The sequence below is a fragment of the Mixophyes fleayi genome, chromosome 1 (genome assembly GCF_038048845.1).
Source record: "Mixophyes fleayi isolate aMixFle1 chromosome 1, aMixFle1.hap1, whole genome shotgun sequence".
NCBI classification, from domain to species: domain Eukaryota; kingdom Metazoa; phylum Chordata; class Amphibia; order Anura; family Limnodynastidae; genus Mixophyes; species Mixophyes fleayi.
In genome coordinates, this window is record NC_134402.1 from 408,893,574 (window position 1) to 408,907,271 (window position 13,698).

The window sequence follows — 13,698 nt, forward strand, 5'->3', positions numbered from 1 at the left end:
GTGGTGCTTTGTCCTGCTGAGTCCAGTAGTACTTTTTCCAGTGCTCTGTCCTGCTGATTCCAGTGGTGCTTTGGCCAGTGTCTGTGCTGCTGAGTCCAGTGGTGCTTTTGTCCTGAATTTGTTTCTGATAAGTCCATAGCAATTTGTTAAGCAGCCAAAAATCTTTAAAAAAAAAAAAAATCTCTAAAAAATATAAAAAAATGATTGAAAAAGTATAAAAAATATTATAGAGCAATATATTCTTGCAGTCCAAAAAAAGAGGACCTGCCATTTCTATTACTACGGTCATTGTTTGTGTAGTTCCAAAAAATAGGAACTGCCATTTCTATTACTACGGTCATTGTTTCTGTAGTCCCAAAGTGTGTGTGGTTTAGGGGTACGCTCTCTTGTGCTGCATATAATGGAGTACAAAAATTTTGAGGATAAAGTAGGGAAAGATCAAGACCCACTTCCTCCTAATGCTGAAGCTGCTGCCACTAGTCAAGACATTGACATAGACGCTGAAATGCCATCGACGTCGGCTGCCAAGGGCGATGCCCAATCTCATAGTATAGGGTATGTAAAATCCAAAAACCCAAAGTTCCCAAAAATTAGCAAAAAAATAAAATTAAAATCATCTGAGGAGAAACGTAAACTTGCCAATATGCCATTTACGACACGGAGTGGCAAGGAACGGCTTAGGCCCTGGCCCATGTTCATGACTAGTGGTTCAGCTTCACCCATGGATCTAAGCACTTCTCCTCCCCCCCTCTAACAAATTTAAGAGACTTAAGCTGTCATCAACAACTAGTCCAAGTCCAGCGAGTCCAAGGGTTTTTGTGGTTGCGAAGCCTGACCTTCCCATCACTGTACGGGAAGAGGTGGCTCCTTCAACCATTTCCAGCACGCCCTCTGCATATGCTGGAAGGATCACCCACAGTCCAGTTACAGATTTGGCTAATGAAGGTGTGAATGTTGTACACCGGGAGGAGGATATTGATGTAGCTGGCGCTGAGGAAGAACTTGACGAGGAGGATGCTGATGTGGTTATCATAAATGAGCCACCAGGGGGGGAAACAGTTGTCCATGGGATGAAAAAGCCCATCGTCATGCCTGGTCAGAAGACCAAAAAATCCTCCTCTTCTGTCTGGAGTTATTTTTATCCGAATCCGGACAACAAATGTATGGCCATATGTAGCTTATGTAAAGCTCAAATAAGCAGGGGTAAGGATCTTGGCCACCTAGGGACATCCTCACTTATACGTCACCTGAAGAACCTTCATAATTCAGTGTTTAGTTCAGGACCTGTGGCTAGGACCGTCAGCAGTCCAGAAACACCTAAATCCCTTGGTCCTGTTGGATACATATCACCAACACCCTCCTCGTCAACTTCCTCCACGATCTCCATCAGAATTAGTCCTGCAGGCCATGTCACCAGCCAGGCTGAGTCCTCTTCAATACGGGATTCATCCGAGGAATCCTGCAGCGGTACGCCTACTACTGCCACTGCTGCTGTTGCTGCTGGTAGTCGGTCATCTTCCCAGAGGGGAAGTCGTAAGACCGCTACATCTTTCACCAAACAGTTGACCGTCCAACAGTCGTTTGCCCTGAGCACAAAGTACGACAGCAGTCACCCTATAGCAAAGCGGATAACTGCGGCGGTAACTGCTATGTTGGTGTTAGATGTGCATTCGGTGTCCGCCATCAGTGGAGTGGGATTTAGACGGTTGATGGAGGTATTGTGTCCCCGGTACCAAATCCCGTCGAGATTCCACTTCACTAGGCAGGCGATACCAAAGATGTACAGAGAAGTACGATCAAGTGTCCTCAGTGCTCTGAAAAATGCGGTTGTACCCACTGTCCACTTAGCCATGGACATGTGGACAAGTGGTTCAGGGCAAACTAAGGACTATATGACTGTGACATCCCACTGGGTAGATGCATTGCCTTCCGCAGCAACAGCAGCAGCTGCATCAGTAGCAGCATCTCCACAACGGCTGCTCGTGCCAAGACAGGCAACGTTGTGTATCACAGGTTTTAGTAAGAGGCACAACGCTGACAACCTCTTAGAAAAACTGAGGGAAATAATCTCTCAGTGGCTTACCCCACTTAGACTCTCCTGGGGATTTGTGGTGTCGGACAACGCCAGTAACATTGTGCGGGCATTACATATGGGCAATTTCCAGCACGTCCCATGTTTTGCCCACACCGTTAATTTGGTGGTGCAGCATTACCTGAAGAGTGACAGGGGTGTGCAGGAGATGCTTGCGGTGGCCCGCAAAATTGCTGGACACTTTCGGCATTCTGCCAGTGCCTACCGCAGACTCGAGCAACATCAAAAAAGGCTGAACCTGCCCTGCCATCACCTCAAACAAGAGGTTGTGACGCGCTGGAACTCCACCCTCTATATGCTGCAGAGGATGGAGGAGCAGCAAAAGGCCATTCAAGCCTACGCAGCCACCTACGACATAGGAAAAGGAGTGGGGATGCGCCTTAGTCAAGTGCATTGGAGACTGATTTCCGTGTTGTGCAAGGTTCTCCAGCCGTTTGAACTTGCCACACGAGAAGTCAGTTCCAACACTGCCAGCTTGAGTCAGGTGATTCCCCTGATCAGGCTGTTGCAGAAGCAGCTGGAGAAAGTGAGGGAGGAGCTGTTAAAGCATTGCGATTCCACCAAGCATGTAGCTCTTGTGGATGAAGCCCTTCGTACGCTTTGCCAGGATCCGAGGGTGGTCACTCTTTTAAAGTCAGAGGAATACATTCTGGCCACCGTGCTGGATCCTCGGTTTAAAGCGTATGTTGTGTCTCTGTTTCCGGCGGACACAAATCTACAGCGGTGCAAAGACCTGCTGGTCAGGAGATTGTCCTCTGAAGAGGACCGTGACATGCCAACAGCTCCTCCATTTACTTCAACACCTGTGGCTGCGAGGAAAAAGCTCAGTTTTTCTAAAAGACCCGCTGGCGGGGATGCTGAGAACATCTGGTCCGGACTGAAGGACCTGCCAACCATTGCAGACATGTCTACTGTCGCTGCATTGGATGCTGTCACCATTGAAAAAATGGTGGAGAATTACTTTGCTGACACCATCCAAGTAGACATGTCAGACAGTCCATATTCTTACTGGCAGGAAAAAAAGCCAGTTTGGAAGCCCCTGTACAAACTGGCTCTATTTTACCTGAGTTGTCCCCCCTCCAGTGTGTGCTTGGAAAGAGTTTTTAGTGCAGCGGGGAACCTGGTCAGTGAGCGGCGAAGGAGGTTGCTTCCGCAAAACGTTGAAAAAAAGATGTTCATAAAAATGAATTATCAATTCCTCAATCAAGAACAGCACTGCCCTCCAGAGACTACAGAGGGACCTGTGGTTGTGGAGTCCAGCGGGGACGAATTAATAATGTGTGAGGATGAGGAAGTACACACTGAAGGGGGCGAGGAATATGAGGATGAGGATGACATATTGCCTCAGTAGAGCCAGTTTAGTTTGTACAGGGAGAGATGAACAGCTTTTTTGGTGTGGGGGCCCAAACAAACCAATCATTTCAGCCACAGTAGTTTGGTAGGCCCTGTCGCTGAAATGATTGGTTTGTTAAAGTGTGCATGTCCTATTTCAACAACATCAGGGTGAGTGGAAGGGCCCAAGGACAATTCCATCTTTCACCTCTTTTTTTCTTTGCCAGCTCGTTTTGTGGGGGTCCAAACAAACCAATCATTTCAGCCACAGTTTTGTAGGCCCTGTCACTGAAATGATTTGTTTGTTAAAGTGCGCATGTCCTATTTCAACAACATCAGGGTGGATGGGAGGGCCCAAGGACAATTCCAGCTTGCACTTGTTTTTTGGCCATTATGTGCTCTTTGGGGCCTAGTTTTTCAAACTGCCATCCTGTCTGCCACTGCAGTGCCACTCCTAGATGGGCCACATGTTTGTGCCGCCCACTTGTGTCGCTTAGCTTAGACATCCAGCTACCTCTGTGCAACCTTTTGGACTAAAAACAATATTGTGAGGTGTGAGGTGTTCAGAATAGACTGGAAATTGGTGGAAATGAATGTTATTGAGGTTAATAATAGTGTAGGAGTGAAAAAAAACCAAAATAATTGATTTTAGCACTTTTTATGCTTTTTTTAAAAAAAAATCAGAACCCAAAACCCGAAATCAGAACCAAAACATTTCGTGGGGTGTTTTGGCAAAACAAATCAGAACCCAAAACACCAAAAGTGGCCGGTGCACACCCTTAAAATTAATGTTATTCAGGTTAATAATAATGTAGGGATAAAAAAGAGCCAAATTATGTGATTTTAGCAAAAATAAATAAATAGGGATTTTAGAAAAAAAAAATCGGAATGCAAAACCAAAACCAAAACACGCGAGGGCGGTTTTACCAAAACCAAAACACAGGGGTCAGTGAACATCTCTACTTTTAAGTTAAACATTAGTTGTCTCTATGGCCCTTCAAGTGAACAAAAAGCTGAGTACACACTACAGAAAATTGCTGCAGATGCGATTTCTGTAACGATTTTACCAACGACTGAAAGTCCAGATGAGCATGCAGATTTATGTGTACACACCTACACTATTTATCTTCAGATCTGTGCTCTTCATCTGTGCATACACATTTCCACATTTGTGCGATATCATTCCATCGTTGATCATGATTTTTAGCAAGTTTATAAAATCAAATCAAACGATACAATGTGCTTTGGTAAGGTAAAACATGATCATGGGAGTGTACACACTAATGCTATACCTTAGCCAGCAGTTATCTTGTGATCGGCACGATAATTGGATGAAAAATCTCTAGTGTGTACCCAGCTTTACACTACACTTATCAGCTCCAACACAGGACATCACAGTCTAGAAGTGGCTGTCTCAGTATATAATATGCCTGCAATGTCTAGGGGTTAAAACATTGGCTTTACCATAAAAATGTCATGTAAATGGAAGTGCATGTTTGAAATTGGTTGTATATTCTCCATCTTGCTTTAAAAGTGTTGTACAAGTGGACAAACCCTGCTGCTTATAGACCTTCCCCTCTTATCTGTCCCTTCAGTGAGGAGCTCCTCAAAGACCATTCACTGCTGCTGAAATACAGTGCTGTCAGCCAGCAGAAGAGGTGGTTATCAGCACTGGTGGACTCAAGTCAACCTACCTGTTCATGCTGGGGTGTGTAGTAAACACAGCTCCCGAATGATAAGCATTATGGTCCTCCTGACAGTTATCGGTCCCAAGTTCATCTCCTTTAGGGAGGAGTTTGAAAAATGTTATATGCCAACCGCATATACAATAATACAATAATACAATTATTGTTAAGAACAATTATTATGTTTTGGGGTTGGTAAAGCAAACACAACAAATTACAACAAAGCGTAACATTATAAAATAAAATTAAATGTCATAATATAAACAAAGAAAAACATATACCATATAATTTTTAACCTTTTGTGTCTTCTTAGAGATGTTCTGGTTGTTGTGTAATCTCAGTAAGATGTACTATAAAAGAGCCTCTTGGAGTTTATGTGGTAGAATGTTTATTTACTTCCAAAACTTCAAGCCCATGTTCAGTGCAGTGGCGCACGCAGGGGGGCGGGGGGTTCTGAGTCTCTAGAACCCCCCCCCCCCTGCGCTAAGTGGCCACTGTCCTATACAGCAGCCGCGGCGCTGTCAAAGAAGCGTACGCGGCGGTGCTGTATTGTATACAGCACCGCCGCAGACGCTTCTTAGACAGCGCCGCGGCTGCTGTATAGGACAGCGCTGGCGAAACGGAGCTGCTGCACATGCTCTACCTGACTGAATGCTTGTCAAGGCAATCCTGTGGGTTAACACGTAGCCTTCTTTATCAAAGTAATAATAGCCATGGGCCATGGGGAGGGGGGCAGGACTGGGCTCAGAACCCTATTTATGAAGAACATTTTAAGGGGAAAACAAATGCAGGTAGCCCAGTGACTCAACCCAAGGTAGCCCACTATGGGACCAGCCCATTGGGTAAATGCCCCCCTACCCCAACCAGCCCCAACATGTGTTCTCCCTGTACCCTTTTGTCTGTTATCAGGGTTGGGGGGGCATGGTGAGAGTGACACTAAATAGCAGCATTGGCCATTGGTAAAAAAAACATTTAAATGCTTTTCTCAATCAATGATGCCTTCCATACAGATCTGAATGTGCTATACCTCTACCTCTTTCAAACAGTGCCACGCACAAAATCACACAATGTATCTATGCAAGTAGGTGTACATTCAACAACGCTAGTAAACAGGAAATTTATAATTGCCGCAGGTAATGGTTTTGGAATCACACAACTGTATGAGAACAATTAATACGGTATGAATCAATAAAATTAGTTTTAAAACAATTACCCAGGGCACCATGTTTGAGTCTGGGGTCTTGCCTTTTAGGTCATGCAGTGCCCCTTGAGGTGAGAGGTACAAAAGTCCCAGTACAGCATATTGGTTCAATACTGGAGCACACTTGTCTGAGATCTCTAACATCATTTTGCCTGTAAATCTGTTCTGCAGTTGACTACTAGCTGATGGTCTGCTGACAATTACCAACAGTCCTCAATCTCAACCTCTCTACTCACCCACATATTAGCCATATTGGAAAAGGATCAAAATAGTTGCTGTGATGGAGTGGAAGGATCGCTCATATATGGTCAGCGTTACAGCTTACATCTCGGTATAATAGAAATTTTCTGACACACAGACTACTTACTGCGTAAGATACAGATATGAAATGTGCGGTTCTCCAGCTGTTGTGGAACTATAGGCGTTTAATTGAATGCTGTGTGCTAGGGCTAATGAACTACAAGTCCCAGAGTGCATCTCAGAGCAGCTGGAGAGTAACAGGTTAACCAAGCCTAGTGAACGGTGTATACACCTGGATTCCTAAATCTTAGACTTCCAGCTTTATATAAATACTATGTTGTTATTCTGTCTTATTTTTTTTCTTTGTTAACATTCTGTGGCATTTAGGAGCAGGGGTTTTATTATACTCGGTTAAAGAGTTTCCAAGAGTCAGGAGTAATAAGTTTATTTATAGACATGAAAACGTTGGAAATAAAATAAAAAAATCCCTTTTCATGTCATAGAAATAGCTGCACTGAAAACCTTTATTCACACTTTCTTTTTTTCTTCCCTTTTTTTGCTTGTGTTGGGTACATTTGTTTTCTGCAGTAATTAAACCAGTTATGACTTCTTGTACAGACTGTGCTCACTGCTTGTATTATCAGGTGCCAGGAATTCAGTTTGTCTCACACACTGTATGTACTAACACAGAGATAACCTAGTGTAATTAATGTGAGTCACAAGCATCACGTAAATCATATTTTAGGAAATGCACATGTATTAAATAAACAGCAGGCAAGTCCAGCATCTATATGTAAAATATTAGCATTGCTGCCTTGCGTTAGGACTTTCGGTTCTAATCCTAACAGGGTAATATCAGCATGGCACATGGCCACAGACATAGGATAATTTCCACCATCATTGGGTCCTAATGATAGCACATACCGCCCAATAGGGGTCATCTGTGATTATCTTCTGCTTCATTTTTTAATATCCCAATAATTATGAGATCATTTGCGGGCAGTACATGCTGTAATATGTGATCAATTACCTGATGTCGGCTGCACTAATGCAGCCTGTATTGCCAGCATTAGCGCTTAGAACCAAATTCCGTTGTCACATAGTGGTTTAAAGACAAATAAAAGGCTGCATTTTATTTAACATACAGTATTCTGCCGCTACATCAGTGATGGACAACCTGATACACATCAATAGCCGCATAGACGGCCCTCTAATATTCAAAAGGGCCGCACTTTACTCTTAATCTCAGAAATAAGTTAAAACATTACATTAAATCAAAGATAATAGATCATCTGTAATAACATATTAGCAGGTAACAACCAAGTGTTACAAGCGTTAACAAACAAATCTGACAATTATTATTATTTATTTATAAGGTACCATAGATTCCACAGTGCTGCATACAGAAGCAAGTAACAAATAGATGAGGTAATAGATATAAGTAGTACAGATGAGTGTGAGTAATGTATGGGCACTCACACAGAGTGCATTACCCTGCTACTCCCCATCCAGGCCTACCAGGAGGGGCCCAGTAATATGCAGTATTGGGATGGCATTCTTTGGGTGTGGGGACCCGGTTGCCATGCGGTCTGGCAACCCACTACTTGATACATGGAAAGATATCTATATCTTCCATGTATAGAAATTGGGAACTTTATAGTTTAAAATTGTGCACTTTGATATTCGGTTTGGCCTTTAGTAAATTGTTCAGTTTACAAACAAAATTGCAGATTAGTAAATCTACCTCTCCCCACTGACTTTTTTCCTTAGTCTCTATCTGGAGCACCTGCAAAAATACCAATCACATTATATCTGTGGCTTTCAATACCCCAGCTTACTGAGCTGCCTAGAAAAGTGGATGGCGTATCTAATTAACTCTTCAGCTACTGGTAGTCAGGGTCAAAAAATAATCTACCATAAGGGGCTGGAGCTAAAAATGAACTGTATCCCTAACCCTCTACGCTTTTGTTTTTTTAAACATCTTGCATTGATGTATCAGAATATAAGAAAAGAAAAAAGACGCAATGTCACTATTCTTAGTATTATGCATGTATGTTGTCCAGTCTGTGGCTACAGCCAGCCTCTACTGACTACCCCATTTATTGTCTTGCTGAGCTTAAGGCAATTAATTTATACCAATATTCCTGACACATACACAAAGAGATTGTATGTTATGCTGATCTTACAAGAAGGCCAGTGCATAGCCAACTTCTACCACCCAGGGTAAATATCATATTTGATTATCTGACTCCTGAGGAATCAAGGGATGTGGTGCCAATCAAGGCACAATCTCTGTCCAGGATAAGACTACATTAGGGAAATCAATAGGGGTGGTAGAAAGGGTTTTGTGGAATGCTGCTAAACTTGTAGAGGTTCTGCTGTGTAGATGACAATCCATCAGATAGAACCAGGGATGATTCAGCAGATCAAGGGGTAAATGTATGAAGCTCCGGGTTCTTCAACACCCGCGAGTTCGGCGTCTTCAGCGCTTAAATTTAAAGCGGCGCTGCCTTGTAAAGGGTGTTGAAGAACCCGGAGCTTCATACATTTACCACCAAGTCTGTTTGTTCAGAGTGCCCAGGACAGGGGGAGAAGGGGAGAGAATCGAACCAAAAGACCATTGTAAAAGTTGCAGTGGTTTAAAGATTGTTCTAAAGAAGAAGATTCATGAATTAATATTGACTAACATGCTCTGTCTTTATCTACTCACATTATTTCACATTATTGGTCTGTGTAAATTGCATTAACCTATGCTGCCAATGAAACACTAAAATCAGTGTTCAGCATTATAGCGAGTTAAAAGGACAGTCAGTGATGGACAGTGGTGGATCAAAAACAGAGACGGCACAGTTACCAATGTGTGGGTCCAATTCTTTCATTATACAAACCACCCACAGCCCAAGGAATGTGACTGAGCCTCTATCCTTCTCAGTCTATGAGCTATTAAACACTAGGATAAGCCTATTTTTGTCCCATCTTCTAATTGAGGCACCAGAGTGACTTCATGCTGCTGCTTTATCTCCCCAAATCTCCCCAAAAAGTATTTAACAAAAAAAGACACCCAAGCAGCATGGTATTGGCAAACATCATGCTATTGTGGCACTACAAGGTTCAGTATGCTGGGTATTGTAGTCCCACAATAGCCAGAAATCCACCAGTTTTCCAAATTTAGACCAAGTATATACAACTTGATAGGAATTGTAGTGATATATAGTACTGCTTAGGCAAAGAAAAGTATTCTGAGTCTGTTTATCAACTACAGGTTATAAACTTTGATAATTACAGGTTAATATTTCATGTTTATCAGTTGTCATCTATTTCACACTGACAGTTCCGTCACAGCTATAATCTAAAGTAAACAACAGGGAGGTTGTTTTACACCTGCCCTGGGGAGCTGCTCCGGGAAAAAGAGAGAAAATGTGAGTGGAGAGAGAAACAGCTATAACCAGCTTTCACGTGCAAATATCTATATCATACTTGGCTACTTTTCTTACCCATTCTCTTAGAGATGTGAATATTCTATTCTATTATTATTTCATTGTTTCATCATATATCCTTGGGTGATTTTTTTAATTATTTAAGTGGTTCATATTATCATGTATTTTTGGACAGTATGGAAAAAGAGTTTATTGATTTAAAACATTTTTCTAAAGTTTAGATATTAAGATGTTATGTGACTGTATATTTTGATATTTTTATTTGTTTGATACATTTATTTATTTGATTCATATTGATATGATTCTCTGGAAATGTATTATGTTACTCTTGGGGAAATCAGTTGTACTTCGTTGTAATTTAAAGAGTTACTATGGATTGGTTGCTACTTCCATAAAAGATACACTTTTGCAAGCTATTTTAGCACCTCTGATGAACTTGCAAGGAATCACATTAGGGGGTGTTTTGGGATTCTGTTTGTTCTCTAGCTCGCGATTTAAACATTGTGCATTGTAATCTGTCCTTTATTTTCAGTCAGCTATGTACTGAACTTTTTTTCTCAAACTTTTACATTAGCAGTAATGGGATATCTATATTTTAAATATTTGAGTCTTTTGGAATATTATAACATTGATTTGTTATATTGTATTGGTTGAGACATTTGTGGGCTAATCATCATCATCATCTATATAGCGCCAGCATATTCCGTAGAGCTGTACAATGGGGGACTAATTATGTGTTATGCTATTGAATCAAATACATGTACTTGTTTATGTATTCAGACTACATTATATGAAAGTATATACAACTATATATTAGATCGTATCCAGTTGGAAGTGCTTTATCTGCAAATATTTATATTTAATAATTAATGTTATTGTTAAGTCACACTTCCCTATAATTTGCTGCACAAAACTAAGGTTGTTTTTTCTTATTCTAATTATCTTCACTGCCCACCTTTTACCCATACAGTGTTACTTGTCCCATTGCATTCAGTCTACCAGTAGGACTCTGACATGTGGTAGTCTGGTGAGATTATGGTACAGCTGGCTACCCAAGGGACGGACACCACATTATTGCTGTATGAGTACCCACAGGGGGAAATATTATTTATTTAACAGCAAATTATAAAATAAACGGAAAGCACACTTTAAAGATGTGATGCCCCACCATGCAGATATGTAATTTTGGGAATAATCTGGGGGCAGCACTTCTGCCTCACACAACTGGGTTTATGAGTTTCCTCCGGGTGCTCCGGTTTCCTCTCACAAAACAAAAACATACTAGAAGGTTAATTGGCTGCTAAAAAAATTTGACCCTAGTCTGTTTGTGTGACATATTTAAGAAGGACCGTAAAACATGAAAAATAGTTTTCAATCCTTGTGTATCTAAGTATTCATCAAATTTATGAACGCTGCAGATGGATACTTAGATTAGCGGTGGATTCACGGTAAGGGTTATTTTTTACCATTGCATTGTTTCATAAATAGGTGTGTGTGTATGTGTGTGTGTGTGTGTGTGTGTGTGTGTGTGTGTGTGTGTATGTGTTAGGGAATTTAGGGGCACATATATCAGCAGGCACATAAAATAAAATAGTTTTCAATCCTTATTGCATTGATACAGATTGAACTATTTCTCATATTTATTAAAAAAAATCTCCACAGGAGCAGCAGTCACGAAAAACTGCTGTTCCTGTGACGTTAGAAACTTACCTGTTCACTGCCTCTTTGTTCCCGAAGCTGCTGTGTGATCCACAGAAGCCTGGTGCGCATGATCCTTTTGAAAACTTCCCTGCACTTCACTGTTGCAGAGAGCGGAATGGGACAGGGAGGGATCATGTGATTCCTCCACACATGCGCTGTGTGACAGGGAGGGATCATGTGATCCCTCCACACATGCGCTGTGTGACAGGGAGGGATCATGTGATCCCTCCACACATGCGCTGTAAAGCTCTGCTCTTCGGAGCAGAGCTTAACAGTGCTAAAAAATAGCAGAAACGGTAATGTACGGCAGCCTGAGCTGGCGTACATTACCATATGTGTAAAAGCATTTTCATTCATTTGTAAATTGCGGTACATAGCAGTCCCCATAGACATCTATGGGGACTGCTATGTAGTACGAAAAAAAAGTGCAAAGCAGCAGATGTCTATATTTGCTGCGATGTACTGTTGATAGATGAGGCAAATACTTCAATTGGTGTCTGTTCGGGGAATTGACATGAAAATTAGGTTTAATAAATAGGCCCCTCAGACTGTGAGCTCTATTGAGGCAGAGACTGATGTGACTTCTCTGTACAGCTCTGCGATATTAGTGGCGCTATATAAATAAATGATGATGATGACGATGAGGATGATGAAATAATATCCTACTCCATTTCAAACCTGGCCGTTTATTTAGCGAGGCTTAGCTTGTAGTTCCCAGCTTATATATAAATTAATTAAGCTGCTCTGGTTTGCGCACTAGGAATGCCTGTACATACCAATACAAGATAGTAGAACAGGTCATCAATTATATATATTGCTGATTCGCTCCCAAGGTCCCCACACCTGCATGACAGCCAGACTTCAGGAGGCAATGAAGCGGGCCATTGCAACCCACTGAGTTAAAGGGGTGAAAACGATGTGTAAATGGGACAACGCCTTGTTGCTTTCCAGCAAGAGGAGGAGGCAGCAGCAGCAGCAGCAGCAGCAGTGACGGCTGGGAGGGCTCAGGAGACGGCAGCTCTAGTGCTGTGCATGAAGAAGAGATCTGCAGTCACCGGCGAGAAGGGATTCATCGCTATCACCATCCGGGGATTTACATGTTAGTCTAAAAAGGGGCAAAGCGAACAGTGATTGACACTGAGCCACTAAGGATCAGTTGTGTGCAGTAGGTTTTACCTTCAAATGAAATGCATTGCAAGGCAGCGTCCAGGAGATGCAATCACTATTGATCTCATAAAGGTAATGGATTAGGCGGCTATCGGTATAGAGTTTTTTTTATTATTTAAGGCTGGTGTAATCTGATGGTTAGTGTTAGTCAGGGATAGAAATGTATGTGACAGACAGTGTGTGTGAGAATTTATCTAATGATACCCTACTGTGCATGTCTTGCTAGCATACCTAGGGCAGGCATATGTGATGTCAAAGCATTGCAGGGGCAGAGAGATGCTGGGAAAAGATGTTGGTTGCTGAGCAGAATTAAAAGCTTTGAAAGGAAAACAGCCCCGCAGAGGGTATTACCATTTCAGGGAGTCCCCCCATCCTGTCTGATCTCATTCATTCTCTTCTATCACGTATCATTGTGCAACTGGTGGGAGGCAGACGCTGCTTTGGGGGCTGGGAGGAATAGAGACACCTGAGCGTTTTCTAAGTGGTTAAAGGGCAGGATGCACCATCGCTGATAATTGGCACATGGTTTGGGTTGAGATAGAGAATTGCCTGTAGGGCACTAATGACTGGGTGCAAGTGATAGCAGATTACACTCTGATCTCTAAACCCTGGCACAGAAGCCTGTTGGCACATATCCCATACGCTTTCTAGGAAGTGGCATTAACGTGATTTCACTGGTTAACAGTAGTGAGTTGGTTTGTAAACTGTCACATGATACCTTAATTAAATTTGGCGTAATTACTATGTGTTGGTGCTTCATTGGAGACATTTGCCCTATAGAAATTCGCCATCTCTGCTGTTGTGTACTGTTGTATCTGAAATATACATTAGCATAAGTATTTA

General features: G+C 42.1%; 1 protein-coding gene across 2 annotated transcripts in view; it reads left to right on the forward strand.

The window, feature by feature from the left end:
* The window catches only part of PDE8B (phosphodiesterase 8B), a 224,785-nt gene that overhangs the window by 48,771 nt on the left and 162,316 nt on the right, over nucleotides 1-13,698 (forward strand). The window contains exon 1 of one of the 2 annotated variants that reach the window (XM_075182181.1): nucleotides 12,695-12,927. The exons of the other annotated variant lie outside the window; for it this stretch is intronic. The gene's annotated coding sequence lies outside the window, so the exon portion shown is untranslated. Of the gene's footprint in view, nucleotides 1-12,694; nucleotides 12,928-13,698 lie in introns of those variants that run through there. 2 annotated transcript variants of the gene reach the window in all.